At 38.6% G+C, this 22,184-nt stretch overlaps 1 pseudogene; it reads right to left on the bottom strand.

Annotated features, from left to right (window-relative positions):
• Positions 1–2,774: 2,774 nt before the first annotated feature.
• LOC113292032 lies at positions 2,775–2,874 on the bottom strand (annotated as a pseudogene).
• Positions 2,875–22,184: the final 19,310 nt, after the last annotated feature.

Below are 22,184 nucleotides of genomic sequence, written 5' to 3'. Positions count from 1 at the left end.
TCTCGGAATTTTGTTGGCCTGGACTTCCTAGAGCATAACAGGGTCGGTATATGTGATTGGATCAAATGAATTGGGTTAGATCGACCAGGAGAAGGAAAAAGAGGTGTTGTGGTCACGAGTTGCTGTTGGAGTATTTTTCGACAATTCAGGGAGATTAAAGGCTAGAAAACCTTCCCCAACATTCGTAGTTATCTAATAAAGAGTTTGGAAGTATTGAGAGAGGTCAAATACGCGTGAAGAGAGTTTGGCAGAAAGAAAACTATGAAACTTGCTGTGGAGATAAACCAAGATTTTGGGGGAGATTTAATCGAGCTGTGGCCTATAAAAGGAGAGTGGATAAGTCATATAAGAGGTACGAAACCTTAGGAGAAATTAAGAGGAGAATAGAGAGCTCCAGAGATCGAGTTGCAGGAAAAATAAAATATTCTGTTGCTGCTGCTGAAGAGGAAGAACACGAAGAACATTGACGCACAAGCAACTGTCGCAGCAAACTATCGTTGTTTCACAGAAGTACCTATGTGTCGTTCATCACAGCGGTTGCATTAGGTCTTTAGTTACTATTTCTCCCTGTAACAGTGATTCTGCAACACCAACAAACTGTTGCGAATCGTCTATATTATCACTTTTCATCTTTTTAATCATCTTTTGAGCCATAAACAATTATTTTGAGATCATGATTAATATGAGGAGATAAACCCCATTGCTGAGGCGATAGAGGAAGCTATTTTTCCAACAAAAAGGTACAATCTATTTATTTAATTTATTGCAATTATTATTATGATTATTTGCCTTGAACTATTATTGAATATGATTTTTATTTGAGTGATTGTGATCTATTTTGATGGAGTATGCTTAGTTTATAGACTCTTGATGCTTCATACTTGGTATTTACAATTATTACTTTTGAAAATCTATTAGTTGCAATATTTTAGAATCAAATTAAACGAAAATTGCATGAATATAATATTTGGACCAAATCACTTTGAACTTGGAAAATAGTGGAATCTTAGCCTCAGTGTTCTTTTAATATTGATACCAACTTTGTCAGTGTTTGTTATAATTATTAGTGAGTTTTCTATTTAGTTTTGAATTTAAGTCTAAAGTTATCCTTCACAAGTTCGAGAATCGAATCACTTTTTACCACTATCTACAAATCACATCAATTTTTGGCGCCGCCGACGCGGACTTGTTTTTAGGGTTTTAGATTTTTATTTTTTTTATTTTTTTTTGTTCTTTTTTATGTTTTTGGGTATTTATCTTGTGTCTACAGGTTCTGGATCATAAAGAAATTGAGCCAAAGAGTTTGGTGATTTCATAAAGACTTGGAGCTAAAGATTAAAGCAAAAAGAACAGAAAAGAAGACAATTTTATTTTAGACAATTTTAGTTTAGGGTTTGTTTATTTTCTTTTAAAAAAAAAACTGTATTAGGGTTTATTATTTTTGTAATTTTTCTTTCTTTTTGGACTTTGGACTTTGGACTTTGGGACATTTTTTTTTATTACCCTACGGAAGGGTACTTTAAATATAAACTGTTTGCAGAGAAGGAGGACAATTACGATATTGTCTCTGCACCTTGGGTTCGTACACTTGACATCGGAGTCAGTGGCCCGAGTCGACTACAACCGATTCATCCCCCGTCTGGAACGGGAGGTAAGATTCTAAACACTCGCGAATCCCCTGTCAGCGAGTTACTGGACTCCTTCGTATGCATATATGTTGAGGACTGAATACGGACATTTATTTTTCTAGTAAAGGGCAAGGCCTGGCCATACAAGATAAGGGTTCGGATTTCATCACCGTTCTCTTCTTGCCCGCTTTAGGAACACGTAACCTACGCGAACCTAAGCCTAAAATTTTGACTAGAACGAGACCGATAGGGTAACGAGCTTAACAGGAAAGTCATTCGAAAAATATTGGTTACTCTTTTAAGCATACTTCGAAGTTCTTGACGGTTTCTGTAAGTTGAATGCGTGACTGCGCCGCCTTGTAATACCGGTGAGGCCTTGGGTATCAAAGCTCCACCGAGCTTCCCTCGCCTCTATTCAACTTACTTTAACTCGGATTGATTCCAGAGGGGTTTGCTTAAATTGTAACGAATTCCCGTTCGAAGGATTAGAAGCTGGTCTAGAAACAATCTAAGTGGAGCCATCATGCTTTTTGTTTGCTAGAAATCAATAGGTTTGATTTGGTTGAGTCGGCCTTGATCTGTGTTTGCTTACCCTTCCAATTTAGAAAATTCTATTGTATGCCTGAACGTAAAAGAGACGCACTAGGTAGATTTGTTAAAGAGAAACCTAGTAGTTCGAAGCGTCTCGATTACCTTAATCTAGAGAGTACGACTTTTGAAGAGTCTGTTTTTGAACGTCCTTTGACTGAGGAGAGAATCCTGTTGCTCCGATAGCGCCAGAAATGGCAACTTTGAAAGCTTTGTTGAATCCAACTAGGACTACTCGTCCCTCATGTATCAGGTTAGCTGAGACGGAAGCAACTTATGAACTTAAACCTGGGACCTTACAGCTGCTCCCAATCTTTTTAGGGAAAGAAAATGAAAACCCCTATTTCCATGTTAGGGACTTTGAGGAAATTTGTAGTACCCTCAGGATTAGAAACCTAGATGATGATGCTTTGAAACTTAGGTTATTCCCCTTTTCCCTGAAAGATAAAGCTAAATCGTGGCTATATAGTTTGGCTTCCGGGTCAATCGAAACGTATGAACAACTTACATCTGCCTTTTTGAACAAGTTTTTCCCTAGGCACAAAACATCGTCTATTAGGACGCAAATCTGCACGTTTTCTCAACAGGAGGGAGAAACTTTGTATAGGTATTTGGAAAGGTTCAATGATTTATTAGCCCAATGTCCTCATCATGGTTTAGAGAAGGTTAGGTTAGTTCAGATCCTTTATGAGGGTTTAGATTATCCCACACAACCACAGTAGAATCTATGTGTACTGGTGGATTTGAGAACCAAACAGTTGATGACGCGATGACATATTTGCATGAAGTCGCCGAAAAGACCCAACAATGGGAAAGTAGTAGGGGACCCCAGAAAACAATTCTTCTCGGCAGAGGAAACGTTAATAGGGTAGAAGGAGGCTATGAATCAGATGCCAAAATTGCTGCTATAGCGAAAAGGTTAGAAGCTTTAGAAGTGGGTAACACTAGTGGTAGATTGGAGCCTTTTGGGAAGGCCAGAATAATGAAGAGCAAGCCAATGCTCTAATAACACTAGGTTTGATAATCGTCAGAAGTTTGACCCATATTCAGAAACCTATAATCCTGGTTGGAGAAACCATCCGAACTTTTCATGGTCTAAGGGCCAGAGTCAGGGTCAGTCTAATAATTCTAATGCTCCCCCAGGTTTTGGCTACACTAGGAATACATCAGGCCCAGAAAATAAAACGACTAGCTTAGAGGAATCTATTAAGATGTTAGCAAAAACTCAGGAAATGTTAGCACAGAGCCATGTTAGTTTTCAACAGGAAACCAAGCAGAATTTTCAAACTAATGCTCAGAGCCTTGCTAAGTTAGAACTTCAAGTCGGCCAAATAGCTAAGACCTTAAGTGAGAGAGATAATGGTAGGTTCCCTAGTCAGACTAATCCCAATCCTAGAGGAGTTCATGAAGTAGGTACAAAACCATCGAATCAATTGAATGCTATTAGAACCCTTAGGAGTGGTAGAATAGTAGACAATCAGGTAACCATGCCCGATAGTGAACATACTGTAGTTCACCCCTCAGGACCACTAGCTAAGGAAACTGATAAAATTTCTGATGATGCCAACTCAGTTCCTGAGAGGTCTGATTCTGTGCCTAGAGCCCCATTTCCTCAGCTATTAGTACCAACAAAGAAGGAATCGAACTTTAATGACATATTGGAGGTTTTTAAGCAAGTTACCATAAACCTTCCTTTATTAGATGCAATTAGGCAAATTCCTGCTTATGCCAAGTTCCTTAAGGATATGTGTACGCGAAAGCGAAAACTTAGCGTCCATAAGAAAGCCTTTTTAGCTAGTCACGTAAGTTCAATTATTCAAAACACTACAACTCCAAAGTACAAAGACCCAGGTTCCCCTACCATTGCTTGTACAATAGGTAAACACCGGGTAAAAAAGCTTTACTTGACTTAGGAGCCAGTGTGAACCTACTTCCGTACCATGTGTACTTACAGCTAGGACTTGGTGAAATGAAACCTACTCAGATAACACTGCAGTTAGCTGATAGGTCTGTTAAAATTCCTCGAGGTGTTATTGAGGAGGTCCTTATTGAGGTCGTCGATAAGTTTATCTATCCAGTGGATTTCGTGGTCCTAGATACTCAACCTGTCCCTGACCCAGAGAACCAGATACCTGTGATTTTAGGTCGCCCGTTTTTAGCTCGTCGAATGCGATCATTAACTGTCGAAATGGTGTGATGAATTTATCTTTTGGTAATATGACTATAGAGATGAACATTTTTAATGTCAGTAAGCTACCTTATGAGCTAGATGACACATGTGTTGAAGAGGTGAACATGATAGAAGCCTTAGTTCAGAAGTCATTACCAAACATTTTATTTGAAGACCCATTAGAAAGTTGTCTATCCCATTTTGGTTTAGATTTTGATGACGATACACTATTGAACAGTGAATGCTCTATTAGATTCTACCCCTGTGTTAGACACTGATAGATGGAAAGCTAGGTTCGAACCGTTACCAGTTTCTGAGACTACCCTAATTCCTTCTTTAGAAGAGCCCCCAAAGTTGGACCTTAAACCACTACCCGATACTCTAAAGTATGTGTTTTTAGGCCCATCTGAGACTTTACCTGTGATTGTAGCTTCCGATTTGGATAGTGATCAGGAAAGTAGGCTAGTAAAAGTACTTCAAGACAATAAGGAAGCTTTAGGGTGGACTATAGCAGACATTAAGGGTATAAGTCCTACTGTGTGTATGCATCAGATTCATTTAGAGGAAGACTCCAAACCTTCTAGGGAGATGCAACGTCGACTGAACCCTAACATGAAAGAGGTAGTTCGAAAAGAGGTGCTTAAGTTGTTAGATGCGGGTATTATTTACCCAATTTCAGACAGTAAGTGGGTCAGCCCTGTTCAGGTTGTCCCCAAGAAATCAGGTATCACTGTAGTCCAGAATGATAATAATGAATTAATCCCAACCCGAGTGACCACGGGATGGCGTGTGTGTATTGACTATAGGAAATTGAACAAGGTCACAAGGAAGGATCACTTTCCTCTTCCTTTTATCGACCAAATGCTAGAGCGATTAGCTGGACATAGTCACTATTGCTTCTTATATGGTTACTCTGGTTATAATCAGATCGTTATTGCCCCAGAATACCAAGAGAAAACCACTTTTACCTGTCCCTTTGGTACCTTTGCGTATATACGCATGCCTTTCGGGTTATGTAATGCCCCTGCGACTTTTCAGCGTTGTATGATGAGCATATTTTCTGATATGGTAGAACAGTTTTTAGAGGTTTCTATGGATGATTTTTCAGTATTTGGTTCATCTTTTGATGAGTGCTTGCATCATTTGACATCAGTGTTGACTAGGTGTAAGGAAAAGAATTTAGTGCTTAATTGGGAAAAATGCCATTTCATGGTTGAATCAGGAATTGTCTTAGGGCACATCGTTTCTTCAAAGGGTATAGAGGTCGACAAAGCCAAAATTGACCTTATTAAGACTCTACAGGACCAAAAACCGTAAAAGATATTAGGTCATTCTTAGGGCATGCAGGTTTTTACCGTCGATTCATTAAGGATTTTAGCTTGATTTCTAGACCTCTTTGCAATTTGCTTGCAAAAGATGTTAAGTTTGTCTTTGATGATGCTTGCTTAAAGGCTTTTGATAAGATTAAGACTTTACTCACTACTGCCCCGATAGTCCAGGCGCCTAACTGGAACCTACCCTTTGAAATTATGTGTGATGCTTTAGATTATGCTGTAGGCGTTGTGCTAGGTCAGCGAGAAAAAAAATTACTCCATGTGATTTACTATGCTAGAAAAACTCTGAATGATGCCCAAATGAACGATACAACTACCGAGAAGGAATTTCTAGCCATCGTGTTTGCCTTGGATAAGTTTAGATCCTATTTATTAGGTTCTAAGATCGTAATCTATACTGATCATGCTGCTTTGAAATACCTTTTATCTAAGAAGGATACCAAACCTAGATTGATTAGATGGATCCTTTTGTTACAATAATTTTGTCCAGACATTAGAGACAAAAAGGGTGCAGAGAATGTGGTAGCAGACCACTTGTCTAGGCTAGTTCTTAGTTCCCCTAATAATTCCCTTCCTATAAGGGATAGTTTTCCTGATGAACAATTTTTCTTTGTTTCCCAATCACCTAGGTATGCAAATGTAGTGAATTATCTTGTTACTTGTCGAATGCCTCAACATTGGGGTAAGCAAGATCGTTCTAGGTTTTTCGCCGAGGTTAAGCATTTCTTTTGGGACGATCCTTATCTGTTTAAGTATTGTGCGGACCAGATTATTAGGAGATGTGTATCTGAGAGTGACCAGTCTAGTATTATCTCCTTTTGTCATGAACATGCATGTGGGGGTCATTTTAGTGCTAAGAAGACTGCTGCTAAGATTTTGCAGTGTGGATTTTACTGGCCTTTGTTGTTTAAAGATTCACATAGTCATTGTGTTTCTTGTGAGCGTTGCCAGAAGTTAGGAACCATTTCCCGTAGAAATATGATGCCTTTGAACCCTATTTTAGTGATTGAGGTTTTTGATGTGTGGGGCATTAATTTTATGGGTCCATTTCATATTTCGTTTGGTTATCTTTACATACTTGTCGCTGTAGACTATGTGTCTAAGTGGGTTGAGGCGGTTCCGTGTAAAACAAATGACCACAGGGTCGTAGTCCAGTTTTTGAAAGAGAATATACTTACACGTTTTGGTACGCCACGAGCTATAATTAGTGATGGAGGTTCACACTTTTGTAATAGACCGTTTGCTCTTTTAATGAAACAATACGGTATTACCCATAAAGTAGCAACCCCATATCACCCTCAGACTAGTGGTCAGGTATAGGTTACCAATAGAGAAATTAAGCGTATTCTAGAGAAAACAGTTAATCCAAATAGGAAAGACTGGTCTTCGAGGATTACTGATGCCTTATGGGCTTACCGTACTGCGTTTAAGACACCCATTAGAATGTCACCTTATCGTTTAGTATTTGGCAAGGCATGTCACCTGCCTGTTGAGTTAGAGCATCGAGTCTATTGGGCTATTAAGAACTTAAACTTTTCACTTGACAAGGCAAGAGCTCAAAGAAAGCTCCAGCTCAATGAGTTGGACGAGATTCGTAGAGATGCATACGATAGTGCTAAGGAGTGTAAGAACAAAATGAAACTTGTGCATGATAGGAATATTTTACGGAAGTCATTTTCTACAGGTCAAAAAGTTCTTCTATATGACACTCTGTTGCATCTATTCCCCGGGAAGTTGCGCTCTCGATGGACCGATCCTTTTGTGGTCCGTACTGTTTTTTCTCATGGCACTGTTGAGATTGAGACATCAGATGGTAGTAGTTCTTTGAAGGTTAACGGTCAACGATTGAAGCCCTTTATAGAGCCTTTTCCTACATGTGATGTTGAGGAGGTCCCTATGGAGGACCTTGTTTACCTTGATTGACCATCGAGGCGATTTTGTATGTTGTATATTATTTTTGTAGGTTTTTGGTTACACTTCACCCAGGTACTATCTTTCCGACTTTTCTCTTTACTATTTCCTCATGCAACTTATATTTTTGGTACTGTTCTTTAATTAGAAACCTTGAGGACAATGTTAGATTTAAGTTTGGGGGTGGGGTAAAACTTTTTGTTACCTTTTCGTTGCAATAAATAAACTCCAGAGCCTAGAAATTTATCCTTATTAAGGATGGCACTACCCAATCTAAGTGGATGGAAGCATTTTGATTTTAGGAGTTGAGGGACCAATCTGATTAGATGGAAACATCTAAAGAGTCTATTCATAAAAGCACAGAGCTCAGGTGTTAGAAATAACATGGTAGTTTCGCCATATCTCATTGAGTCCTTTTCACTTCTATTTTTATTTTTTTATTTTTAAAATATGTTTCTCTAAGTGATTAGGTGGGGCTCGCGATTCAAGTTGTTACCATTGCTAGGGTGAAATAGAGTGATTGAGATAGCCATAAAAAAAAGTTGAAAAAAAGTTGAAAAAAAAAAAGAAAAGAAATTGAGACCAGACCATCAGACCAACTGGAATACATTCAATAAAGTCGACCACTGGAACCCTTGTATACGCCAGTTGTGTTGACCTGGAGTTAGGATTATCGACCACTGGTACCCTTGTATATGCCAACGTGTTGATATTAGTCAGACCGGTATCTCAGTCCATTAGGATAGGTTCATTATGGCAGTGGCCTTCAGACAGATATGAGAAACACCGTTCACCTTAGTTAACATCAAAACCATCTATATCCACCTTCTTAATCTATCCATGTGATTTGTTTGATTCTGAGTTTGGATGCAACTATCTGAGTAGAGCTCTGTCACTTTATATGAATTTTAGTATGTTTGAGTGTGAACTCGTGTTTAGGATTCGCATTCTTTGGAAGATTTAAGGAGATTCAATCTCGGACTTTTGTTGGGCTGGACTTCCTAGAGCATAACAGGGTCGGTATATGTGATTGGATCGAATGAATTGGGTTAGATCGATCTGGAGAAGGAAACAGAGGTGTTGTGGTCACGGGTTGCTGTTGGAGTATTTTTCGACAATTCAGGGAGATTAAAGGCTAGAAAACCTTCCCCAACATTCGTAGTTATCTAATAAAGAGTTTGGAAGTATTGAGAGAGGTCAAATACGCGTGAAGAGATTTTGGCAGAAAGAAAACTCTGAAACTTGCTGTGGAGATAAACCAAGATTTTTGGGGAGATTTAATCGAGTTGTGGCCTATAAAAGGAGAGTGGATAAGTCATATAAGAGGTAAGAAACCTTAGGAGAAGTTTAGAGGAAAATAGAGAGCTCCAGAGATCGAGTTGCAGGAAAAATAAAATATTCTGCTGCTGCTGCTGAAGAGGAAGAACACGAAGAACATTGAGGCACAAGCAACTGTCGCAGCAAACTATCGTTGTTTCACAGCAGTACCTATGTGTCGTTCATCACAGCGGTTGCATTAGGTCTTTAGCTACTATTTCTCCCTGTAACAGTGATTCTGCAACACCAACAAACTGTTGCGAATCGTTTGTATCATCACTTTTCATCTTTTTAATCATCTTTTGAGCCATAAACAATTATTTTGAGATCATGATTAATATGAGGAGCTAAACCCCATTGTTGAGGCGATAGAGGAAGCTATTTTTCCAACAAAATGCGGTACAATCTAATTTATGTAATCTATTGCAATTATTATTATGATTATTTTCCTTGAAATATTATTGAATATGATTTTTATTTGAGTGATTGTGATCTATTTAGATGGAGTATGCTTAGTTTATAGACTCTTGATGCTTCATACTTGGTATTTACAATTATTACTTTTGAAAATCTATTAGTTGCAATATTTTAGAATCAAATTAAACGAGAAAATTGCATGGATATAAATATTTGGACCAAATCACTTTGAACTTGGAAAATAGTGGAATCTTAGCCTCAGTGTTCTTTTAATATTGATACCAATTTTTTCAGTGTTTCTTATAATTATTAGCGAGTTTTCTATTTAGTTTTGAATTTAAGTCTAAAGTTATCCTTCACAAGTTCGAGAATCGAATCACTTTTTACCACTATCTACAAATCACATCACATGGGGAAGGACGGCAAGGTATGGCGCGGCAAGGTGGTTGGTATGCCATTGGCACATGTGGCATGGCATGCCTTGGCGCGGTTTAGCGTGGCCAAAACTAGGGTTTTGGGCCAAAGGTTACCATGCGTTGTTTGGCGAACTTGGACGACTAGGATTTGCATCTAGGATGGAAGGGTGGTCGTTGATCGTCGCACGCCTTCGTTTTGGTAGCCGCATGGGGAAGGCCGGCATGATATGGCGCGGCAAGGTGGTTGGAATGCCATTGGCACATGTGGCATGGCATGGTTTGGCGTGGCCAAAACTAGGGTTTTGGGCCAACGGTTACCATGCGTTGTTTGGAGACCTTGGACGGATAGGATTTGCATCTAGGATGTAAGGGTGGTCGTTGATCGTCGCACGCCTTCGTTTTGGTAGCCGCATAGGGAAGGCCGGCATGGTGGGGCCAAGGAAATGGCGCGGATGGCTTGGAATAGTGGGGCCAAGGGTTTGGTACGGATGACTCGGCATGGTGGGGCCAAGGCAAGGTGCGGTTGGCTTGGCATGGTGGGGTCAAGGGTTTGGCATGCCATTGGCGCATGGTGCGTCTAGCATGGTTGGGGCCATGGAAAGGTGCGGTTGGCTTGGCATGGTTGGGCCAAGGGTTTGGCATGCCATTGGCATATAGTGAGGCTAGCATGGTTGGCATGCCTTGGCGCGGTACACGTGGCTGGCATGGTTTTACATTGGCATAGTGGTGCAGCTGGCATGGTTGGCATGCCTTGGCGCGGAGATATGGCTGGCATGGTTTGCCATTGGCACAGTGGTGCGGATGGCATGGTTGGCATGCCTTGGCGCGGAGATGTGGCTGGCATGGTTCTCCATTGGAACAGTGGTGCGGCTGGAATGGTTGGCATGCCTTGGCGCGGAGATGTGGCTGTCATGGTTTGCCATTGGCACAGTGGTGCGGCTTGCATGGTTGGCATGCCTTGGCGCGGAGATGTGGCTGGCATGATTTTCCATTGGCACAATGGTGCGGCTGGCATGGTTGGCATGCCTTGGCGCGATAACATGAGAATTAGGGTTTGTCATAGATGATTTCGGTCAATGTTACGGGTTCTGCCGTGGAACATGACACATAAAAAAAAGGCACCCTGGTAATTCTTACATAGGCATGCTGATCAATTCAATAAATGTGCTAATGGTCATACTGACGTCATGTCAGTTGTGCGGTTTTATGATTTTAACCTTAAGCTAAAAACCACCATCAACAGTTGGATCACCAATTGATTGAACTACGCAGAACCTGTGATATTTCAATTACATAAAAATATAATGCGGAAAAGAAATAACACAGACATCAGAAATTTTGTTAACGAGGAAACTGCAAATGCAGAAAAACCCCGGAACCTAGTCAAGATTTGAACACCACACTGTATTAAGCCGCTACATACTCTAGCCTACTACAAGTTAACTTCGAACAAGAATGTAGTTGAGCCCTAACCAATATCAAACTGAAGGTACAGTCGCGTTCCATAGCCTCTTGAACCACGCCAAAATCTGCGCACTTGATTCCCTTAGCTGATCTCACCCACACCTAAGATTTGCTACGACCCAAAGTCGAAGACTTTTGTTCACAGAAATAAAAACATATGTCTCACACAGAAAAATCTATTTAATAGATAAATACGCCTCCTACATAAATACCTACGAGTTTTTGTTCCGTCTTTTGATAAATCAAGGTGAACATGAACCAATTGATACACCGATCTTATATTCCCGAAGAACAGCCTAGTAATATCAGCAAAACAAGATATTGTGGAATCACAAACGATGAGACGAAGTTGTTTGTGACCGTACTCAACACGATATAACAAAGTCAGATGAGAACACGCAACTACGGAGAAAATAGTTGGGTCTGGATTCAGAATTCCAATGAAGTCTTTAAGTCGTTGACCTATAATGGTTTTAGGAAAAAACCTAGGTTAAAGGAGAATCGACTCTAGTCGCAACTAGTATCACACAAGAGGCGTGGGGATTAGGTTTCCCAGTTGGTAGAGGTCTCCTTTATATAGTCTTCAAATCAGGATTTCCAATCAATGCTACCTTGGTAATAAAGCATTCAATATTCACCGTTAGATAAAAACCTTATTAGAGTCAAGCTAATATCTTTAAACCGTTATATCAAACTCAACTTGTTATACACAAATCAAATGTGACTTCATTTAGGTATGAGTAACCGTACCCAAACATATGCACATAGTTGGCTCAACAATAGTTAACCAAAGTTATCCATATGAACACTTTCATATCAACCTTGTTCATCTTAATCACAACTAGTTCAAATGACTCAAATGAAACTAGTTATGAAGTTGTTCAATTGTTTATATTCTCATAGAAGTATACAAGACACAATTGAAGCTAAATCGATTTTGATTCACTTGAATCAATTTATGAACATTACAGCCACGGTTTGAAAAAGATTGCATTCCTTAATATATAAATGTATTTGTTCATGAACAAATCGATTTTAAAACTCAACCCACTCAAGTATGCAAACGGGTATGAATACTTAGAATTCCGCACTTGTTCTGGGTTCGCCAGTATGTGAATGGGTACGCATACTGTCATACGTGACCAAACTAAGTTGAATTCCCAGACTTGAACTTTTCAGTCGGTACGCATACGGCTATGCATACTAAGTTCATGGACTTCAAATATCAAACCAGTACGCATACGGTTCGCAGACTTTGAATAACTTGCAACAGTTAACATACAAGTACGCATATTGTGCTATATCCAATTAATGGTTAATCGTTCTAGAATCCATATTAATCACTGAAACATTCTTGGAGGACGGGAATAGATGTATCACACAAACTATTAGCTTCAAAGCAATTTTCAAGTGATCAATAGATCAATACGAAATATTCCGAGTCTACATCAAATGATTGTCTCGCACAAATCATGTAAGATGTTACCAGGCGTTTTTCACATGATCATTTTTTGACTTGCGTCAAGAATAAAGATGAACTAGGTTAAAACGAAAGCTTACCAACACATATTTCGAGAAATATGTAAGCGAGTTAAACTCAGCTCGAAATATCAAATGTGTATAATATAAAGTTTATATTGTTAGAGTATTGCTCGGTCGAACTCGCATGCGTTTCTATCTCAAGCATGTTTGTCAATGTTAGTGATCAAAATTATAAGTCTTGATTTCTAGTCTACTATAGCTAAGTCTCGGACTAGGATATAAAGTGTAGTTGGGCTCAAGGACTTCATGGCGATTCATCATACAAGAAGAAGAACTACTCAAGGAACCGGTGGAACTTCTCGACAAAAAGGTATGTGAAGACTCGAACTTATCTTTCACTCAAAAGTCTATCTACTCTATCTCCTACTTCTTGAGACAAAAAGTCGTATGCTATATATAGACTTAGATTATACACGTTTGGTATTTCGAGCCGAGTATACCTCGCCTATCTGTATCTCAAAATATGTGTTGGTAAGAGTTTCGCTTCGACCATGTTTATCTTTACCTAGTGACGAAAGTCATGATATGTTTCAATCACTTTGAAAATTGCTTTGACGAGAAATGGTGTAACAACTATATAACGTCCTCTAAGAATGTTTCAATGGTTGGAATAGGAGTTTATATTACATAACCAATAATGGAAATAAGTATTGTTGTGGAAACACATATCTGCATAAGTCCTATCCCTTGAACCAAAGTTTGCGAACTTTGTTGATCAAGAGAAAACGTAAGAATGGCTTGTTGCCAAGTCCGCAAACTCAGTCCGTGAACTGCCGAACTTCTCATCCCGAGAAATTCTGCTGGAGTTGACAAACTTGTTGCGTGAGTACCAGTCCGCGAACCCAGTCCGCGAACATGCGAAAAGTCTTTGCCGAGACTTTCTGCTGGAGTTTGTAAACTATGCCCAGTTGCTTAAGTACGCGAACCTAGTGTGCGAACTTAAGAAGGTTATATATCTGAAGATGATTTCTGAACTTAAACTTATAAATACTAAGGAATGCAATTTTCAAACCATGGCTATAAAGTTCATGAACCGATTCGAGTGAATCAAATCATCTTTGCTTCAATTGAACAACTCTCTAACTAGTGAATTTGAAGTCATTTGAACTAGTTATGGTGAAGAAGAATGTGGGTGGTATGAAATGCTCATATGGCTAACCTTTTGGTTAACTATTGTTGAACCAACAATGTACACGTTAGGGTACGGTTAACAAACCTAGAAGCGTGCATTTCATTTGTGTATAACAAGCTAAGTTTTCGATCTAACAGTTCATAAATATTAGCTTGAATCTAAATCAGGTTTTCATCTAACGGTGGATATTGTTTGCTTTGTGACCAAGGTGAAACCTTGATTTGAAAGACTATATAAAGGAGACATCTAGTATTGTGCAAAATTAATCCCCACACTTCACGTGCGATACTAGTTTGCGTGCTAGAGTCGATTCTCCTTTAACCTTTGGTTTTCTTCTTCTAAACCCAGGTTAGCGACTTAAAGACTTCATTGGGATTGTGATGCCAGATCGATACCACTTTTATCGTAGTTGTGTAATCTGATCTTGCATCTTCTATCGTACGAGTACAATCAGATTGATTGGCTTGAGATTAATATCTCCGATAGGAAAGATATAAAAAGTTGTCACAAACATCTTCGTCTCATTGTTTGTGATTCCGCAACATCTTGTTTCGCTACCATATGATTAAGATTGTTGTGAGGTGATTGATTTATCTAGGTTGTTCTTCGGGAATATAAGACTGGATTATCAATTGTTCCTGTTCACCTTGATTATTATCAAAAGACAGAACAAAAACTTTAGGGTTTTTCTGTGGGAGATAGATTGATCCTTTGATAGACTTGTCTGTGTGAGACAGATTTGTTTATTGTCAAAGCCTGCGATTTTGGGTCGTAGAAACTCTTAGTTGTGGGTGAGATCAGCTAAGGGAATCAAGTGCGCAGTATCCTGCTGGGATCATAGGCGTAGGGAGTACAACTGTACCTTAGAACATTAGGAGACTGATTGGGGTTCAACTACAGTCCAGTCCGGAGTTAGCTTGGAGTAGGCTAGTGTCTGTAGCGGCTTAATACAGTGTGTGTTCAATTTGGACTAGGTCCCGGGGTTTTTCTGCATTTGCGGTTTCCTCGTTAACAAAATTTCTGGTGTCTGTGTTATTTTAGTTTCCACATTATATTGTTTTATCTTTATAATCGAAATAATACAGGTTGTACGTTAGATCATCAATTAGAGTAATCCAACCTTTGGTTGTTGATTATCATTGATTGATCCTTGTATATTGGTCTTTTGTACCATCCAAGTTATTCCTTGTATTTGATTAGTACTCGAGGTTTCCGTTTGAGGAAATCGAATCAAGAGAGAGAGATATAAACTCGTTGATGTACTTTTAATTGATTGATTCATATTATCTGAAAAGTATATTCGAGTTTGTACATACAAATTGCTAAGCGAAATATTAGGTGGTGTTGTTAGACCCCCGCTTTTTTATATATAACTATACGACTTTTGTATCAATAGGAGATAGAATAGAAATAGAATTCAGAGTGATAGATGAGTTCAAGTCTTCACATACCTTTTGTTGATGAAGTTCCACAAGCTTCCCTTAGTAGTTCTTCATCTGCAATCGATGAACGCCGTGAAGTCTAAAGCTCAACTACACATTCTATCTTAATCAGAGACATAGCTATAAGTAGACTAGAAATGAAGACTTATAGTTTTGAAAACTAAACTTGACAAACAAGTTTGAGATAGCAGTGCTTGCGAGTTCGACCGAGCACTACTCGAACAAGTATAAAACCTGTGGAATCAACAAAGTTTAAGACGAAGAGAACTTTGATGATTTCTATCTATCTTGATCGATGGAGGAAGCTCAACAAACAATCAACATAAGAATATTAGGGTTATCAAGGAAAGATAACTGAACTTGGCTTCACGAATCCCTATGAAGAATTTGTAGTCGCTAAACCCTAAAATGATTAGGAAGAGGACGACTATAGATACAACTAGGACACACCAAAAAGTAATGTCGGGATTCAAAGATCCCAGTTTCTTGAAGTTCCCCTTTTATATACATTCAAAGCATAGGTTGCTTTAGGTTTAGGCTAAGATAGCTTTGGAAACAAGCAAACAATATCCACTGTTAGAGGAATCTTTGAATATGATTTACAAAGCAATATATACACTATGGTTAGGTGAGACCATAACCGAACTGTGTACAAAAACTATGTTCAACATGGTTAGCCAAAACTAGCCGGTTTGAACTTAAAAGCTTAATCTTCATTTTCATGAACACATCAGAAATTAACTCTGAGTCACAAACATGTGATCAAATAAGTCTACTGTTTTTAGAGAATGAATCAAATGCTAATTATCTCATAGAAATAATTTAAACACACTTGAAAATATAATTATCATGGTTAGTAGGTGTACAAGGTACAAATACCATTTTCGTTCGTGAGTCGGTTCAGTCAGAGTACACGTACCAGTTTGTAAAATTTTAACCAAATCAAAGTTTCAGAGTTAACATAAATTTTTAGGTTTTGCGTACCAGTTTGGAAGCCTTAAGACTGTCACTGGTTCCGGAGTTCACAGAGCTAAATCGTTTTGTGTACCGATTTAGATACACTGTCGAGTTCAGGAATACATAACTGTTTAAGTTTGCGTACTGGTTTGGAAACTACTCCCGGTTCCGTAACCACAGTTCAAAAATGGTTTGCATATGATTATGCATACCGATCCGGTTCACGAGTTAAACAGATTTTCACATGATGTTCCTAAAGAATATGCGTATCAGAAATATGTAAGTCAATACTCTGCTAATTGTACGAGTACATGTAATACAGGTTCAAACATATAGCAGTTTCCCCTGTTTGTAAGACTGATAACACTGTCTTGTATCTGAGTCTATAGTAGTTCTATATTTCTCTCTAAATCGATTCAAAACATTCCCGAATAACATCAATGACACATATCACTGTTCTAGGCTATTTTCGAACGATAAATTTGAATCATGATTTTGATTCTGAACAATAAATTGTCCTTAACCGAAATTTATCAAGCATGAACAAATGTTCATTAAGCTTAGTCATTATATTTTGAGAAGTCCGCTAACTTGATAATTAGTTCTCGGCTCGAAATTCTTGTCCATTATTGTAGTAAAAAATATTCGAACTCTAAGACTTGTGAAGATTAAATTTAAAGATTTAAAAATAATAAATAAAATCGATAGTTACTGGGACTATGATTTCATCGAATTCATATCATAAGGTTCAATTATTTATTCTTCAGCAATTATAGCTCAATAAATAAAAACATGGACTCTTATTTTTTCCAAGGTAGATTCTCAAAATATTAGCTGTAAATCCTAAATATGAGACATCAAAATATCTAAGCAAGCATGACCCATCTAATGAAATGACAACTAATTAATCAAAATCATAATTCTATTTTAATTAGTGCAAAAGTTATATAGAGAATAAAATAATTTTACCCTTGTATGAAATTCGGATTCCTCCGTCGACCCAGTGTAGGGGTCTAGCTCCTCATGTTGTATACACTCTGAAAAGATTATTTTATTGCTCGAAAAATGTTTACAATGGTGAACATGAAGAGAAATAACAAAAGCAGCGAGTTTGCAACCATGTAGGGACATTACAAACTCGTTGTTACAAAGCAGTGTGGTGAACCAAAGATATCGTTGTAAAGGACTATTACAGAACTTTTGAAATTTACGACAGTTATAAAATCACAGTTTCTTACAGTCTATTATTCTTCGTGTTCATCTTCATGTAGCAGCAGAAGAATTGCTCTACAACTCTATTTTCTCGCTCTGTATCCTCCGGTAACTCTCCATATCCTTCTATGCTTCCCCAAGGATATATATATACCCATCATGACCCAGAATAACTCGATAATAACTTCCAAATCTTCCCATAACTCGACAGTAAAGAGGGTATATTCTTCGATATTTTTCTTTCCTTTCTTGCCTTCCCATGCATTCAATCACTGCAGACATAGTCCAATATACTCGGTTACACGTTCAAAAGTGAGTCACATGGTGTAAACACGCTCAAACCTTCCAAAACAACCTCAACAAAACCCCGTGTATCTCTTCCAATCTTTTTTCTCATGTTCGCACGTTTCATTCCTTTTTTTTTCGAAAGTAATCCACATAGCTTCCTTTTAGATAAAACAAGGTCGATACAACAACATGCGCGAGAAAAATACTCCACAAATCCTCACAGAATATATGCACCCTGTTTTCGTGTGTTTACATGTAACCTTTCCTTTTTATCGATTCAAAACACTCTATGACTCCTGGTTTGTCGTAACATGCAACTACCAATTTTAATCCAACCAAGACTCCCATTAAATCTCCCCCAAATCTTGTCCAGGAAACTCGCAGGAATACACAGAATTGTTCCCGCCAAAAATGCTTCTTCACGAGGATGAACATGGACAACCCTTAGCCAAATCCGGTGTGTGAATAACAATGGGTGTCTTGGGGTGTAAATAGTAGTTAGTGTGCCCCTTAGTAATTGGGTTCCTCTTAGCCAAAACTGGGGTCCATTTAGCAAATGTCCTTCGGGGTGCAAAACATCATTTTTCGAGCAACATTCTCCACGAGAGCTTATTTCCTTGAAAAGAATTAAAAAAAGATTAGTCGTGATAAAATGAGTCTTAGCTAATGTAGTTATGGGTGAAAATGCGTCGCACTTTCGTGCTTATCAGTTGTGCAGGTATTTGAAGGCATATAGAAGATTTGAAGACGAAGAAGAATTCTTATTAGTTTTTCGTATCTTGTGGATTTAGTGCATAAACCTTGATCGGCTTGGATCCAACTAGAATCGATTTATCATTTATACATCTGATAGATTAGTTGCATGAGATCGGCATTTTCTATATTTAACTTTGAGATCTATATTGATTTAGTGCGAATATAGACTTGACTATTTCGGTAGTTATTGTTTAGATTGATATAACCATGAAAAGGAGTTTATTAGATTAAACATAAGAGCCTTTGTCAAAAACTCATCATTATCTTGTAGCAAGATTGATTAGAGTGGTTACCAAACAGATTCTTTCTTTGTTATTTGGAATACGATCCAAAGGACTTGTTATTCACGTGAGTGACTCTAGAAGTCGAAGGAGTAGGGATACTGAGGGAACTAGGTAGCTAGGGGTACTCTTCTTGGTCTCAACTATACGAACTTGTTATTAGATTTTGTATAATGGCTTAATTCTGAGAGTATTCAAAACTAGACTGTGTCCCGGGGTTTTTCTGCATTTGCGGGTTCCTCATTAACAAAATATTGTGTTGTGTTATATACTTTACTTTCGCATTATAATTGTTTTAATATTATAATAAAGTAAATACACTTGTGCGTTAATCCTAATCACTTGATATTGATCCTATAGTAAATCGGTTTCAGAACGTAACTATTATCAAGTGAATATCAATTAGTCATATTGTCTCGACTTTGCCCATAAACGATCACACTTGGTATCAGACTTATAGGTTGAAATAAAAAGATTGTGGTGTATTTGGGTACCCTCGTCCCAGTCAAATGTATAAGTATTACACCTTCCACCAGTGGATATCTTGGGCAGCAGAGGGATCTTTTCATCCGCAACTAGGCCTGTTGAGGTTCTTACTATATTTATGGTAGTATCATGGTATCTTCGCTTTTAATTTCTTTGGCCTCCTTCCTTCTTCATTTTCGTGAGATTTGTTGTGAGGCCACCTTTCTCCGTTTATCCTAACCTCATACAGGTTGCACATTCTTGCATCTTGTTGATCACCTTTGATTTCCATTTCACCCATGGGTGTCGGAAATCAAAAATATTGATGATATGTCAAAGCTGTTCCTCTTAAGAGGTGGAACCAAAGTCTTCCCATTATCACGTTGTAAGGCGAAGGTGCCTCTACAATGTAAAATCTTGTATTTGTCAGCATAGGTCCTGCGCGTACCCATAAAACTATTTCACCCCTTGGTCTAGAGGATGCTCCATTGAAGCCGTATATTGTGCAAGTATACGAATCGATCTGCTCGTCCTTTATGCCCAAACGCTGGAAGGGTTCGTAAAATAATACATTCAGGGAACTTCCCCCATCGATGAGGACCTTCGTGACATTCCATCCATAGATAGGAAAGGTTATCACTAGCGGGTCATTGTGCATTTTAATTTCCTGATTGATATCCTTTTTCGAAAAGGTTAACAGAATGGCCATACAATCTTCCCAAGTGCTGGTTGGTGGACCACTGAGATTGAAAACTTCATGGGTTTCAATCTTCTTTATGTTGCGAGCCAATTCGAGGAAGTCTCCGGGTAATGCAGCATGAGAATTTTCCGAGTAAGTGATCATATTGATGTATTTTCCATCCTGCAGGAGTTGTACCCTCTTCTGCACGGATGTCTCCGTTGTGGTGGTTGATAGTTGGACATACTGCATGGGTATGCACCAATCTATGAGTCTTTGAATGGTTTTTTAGGTGGTAACAAGCGTCAGTTATATGCCCATAGTATTGATGGTATTCGCAATACTCCTATGAGTCGCAGGAAAGCACCTGCAAAATACCACCTCATTCCTTTCCCAATGGGAGAGGACATGAGTATAGTATCTTAGATGTGTTGTTAGGTCCGTAGTACCATTGTATGTTTGAAATGTAGGTACTGGGAATTTTGCAGGTATAAGCTCCCTTAGAATGTAGAATTCTAGTGGAGATGCTGTTGCTTCTTGTAAAACTTCTTCTTTTCGTGCACGTGCGTACCCGGTTTTCAAACCTTGGATTTGTTTTCGCATCTTTTCCATTTTCTCCATCACCATCTCCACTTTTTTGGTACCTCTTGATAATGTCTCATCATAGTGAGACTGCGAGGGTTTGAAGGTGAGATCCAATTCGCGAGGATCGCTTCTTGTTCCCTTCCCTTCTCTTGTCGGATTGGTCCTTGGTGGAAGTAGACCACTCCTCCCTTGTTCACGTCTCCACTGAAGAGGGTGAGCTCGCGAACCTTCGATCTGTACCTCCAAGAGATCTTTGAGGTTCTGGGTTTTTTGCGCCATAACGTGCATTGCATCCTCGTGCTCCTTACTGCGTAATTGCAGAGATGCTACCTGAGCTACCATATGTTCTTCGTCAGAAGCCCCACCCCCCTGAGGAGTGATGTCTGCTGGATCCTATGAGTCTTTGACTTCTTCTGTTATGATGGGAGCATTAGGATCAATGGGTAACAATGTCAAGTTTCCCAAGCTTCCTGTGACATGAGATAAACTAACATGCACCCCTTCGTTAGGGCAGCAGTCTACGCTACAGGAGTTGGGTCCGATAATGGCATGTCGTGGAGTGGTTTCCCTCAGGATGTTTCCCCCATTCCTTCTGTCCAAATAGGTGGTCGGTTGGCTTCCGCTTTTCTTGCTATTTCACTTTGTCCATCATCTGCTTCTTTCATCTGGTTTACTCGTGACAGAGTTTGGGACCTTCCGTGTGTGACGGAAGGTATTGATCTGGATGGTACATCGCTTGGTTTCTGCATGTCTTCGTTCCAATGTCTTGAGAACACAGAAAAAAATAGTTGTATTTGCTACTTTGAACCTTCGTTAGCGTAGCAGTTAATGATTGTAACAGAAGACAGGTAAGTCACTTTTCTGAGAATCGAATTTAATAAGGTTTTGAAAGGTGGAGCTTAGCTCTTAAATGATGCTCAGATGAAAAAGCAACAGAAGATGTTGGAAAAAATCATGAAAAGATTTGTTCATTAAAGATCATGAGTTCATAAATGCTTTTAAAATTTGTTCTCCTTAAATTTTCGCTGAGATTCCCTAGTAGTTAGAGAAGCTCGGATCCAGAGGATGTGTTCTCAGAAAAGTGTGACGAGTTAAAAATATAAAAGATTTTATGCTTTTTTTTAAATGCGTTTCAAGGATATGTGTAGATGCGAGAGCTTGCAAATATTTTTGATATTAAGAACTCAAAAAACTCACGTAAGGAAGAGATGAACGTATCACTAGAAAGTGAGAGCCATCTTTCATATACTTAGATCTCTATTTGAAAGAAGATTTGTAATAAATTCAAATAAAAACTCAAGCTATTGAGCTTGTTTCTGGCGCCAAACTGTGACTACTATTTTTCCATAGTCTTTGTAATATGAACAACTCAGAGAATTGAGTACTAAGAAGTAATGATATCTCAGTTAAATTGATTATGCTAAGAATATAAAGGAGCTCAAGTCAAACATAACAACAACAATAAATATAATAAGAATGTAAATGCTACTAAGTTATCAAATGGCACAAGAATTACGTGCATGGTTCGACTTTCGTCTACGTCCACGGGGTAATTAGTGATGATTTTATATTACATTGTGGCGGTTACAAGATCTTAAAT

This window comes from Papaver somniferum, chromosome 6 (assembly GCF_003573695.1).
Source record: "Papaver somniferum cultivar HN1 chromosome 6, ASM357369v1, whole genome shotgun sequence".
NCBI lineage: Eukaryota > Viridiplantae > Streptophyta > Magnoliopsida > Ranunculales > Papaveraceae > Papaver > Papaver somniferum.
Note: the sequence above shows the minus strand (reverse complement) of the source record. Positions and strands in the feature narration are given on the sequence as shown.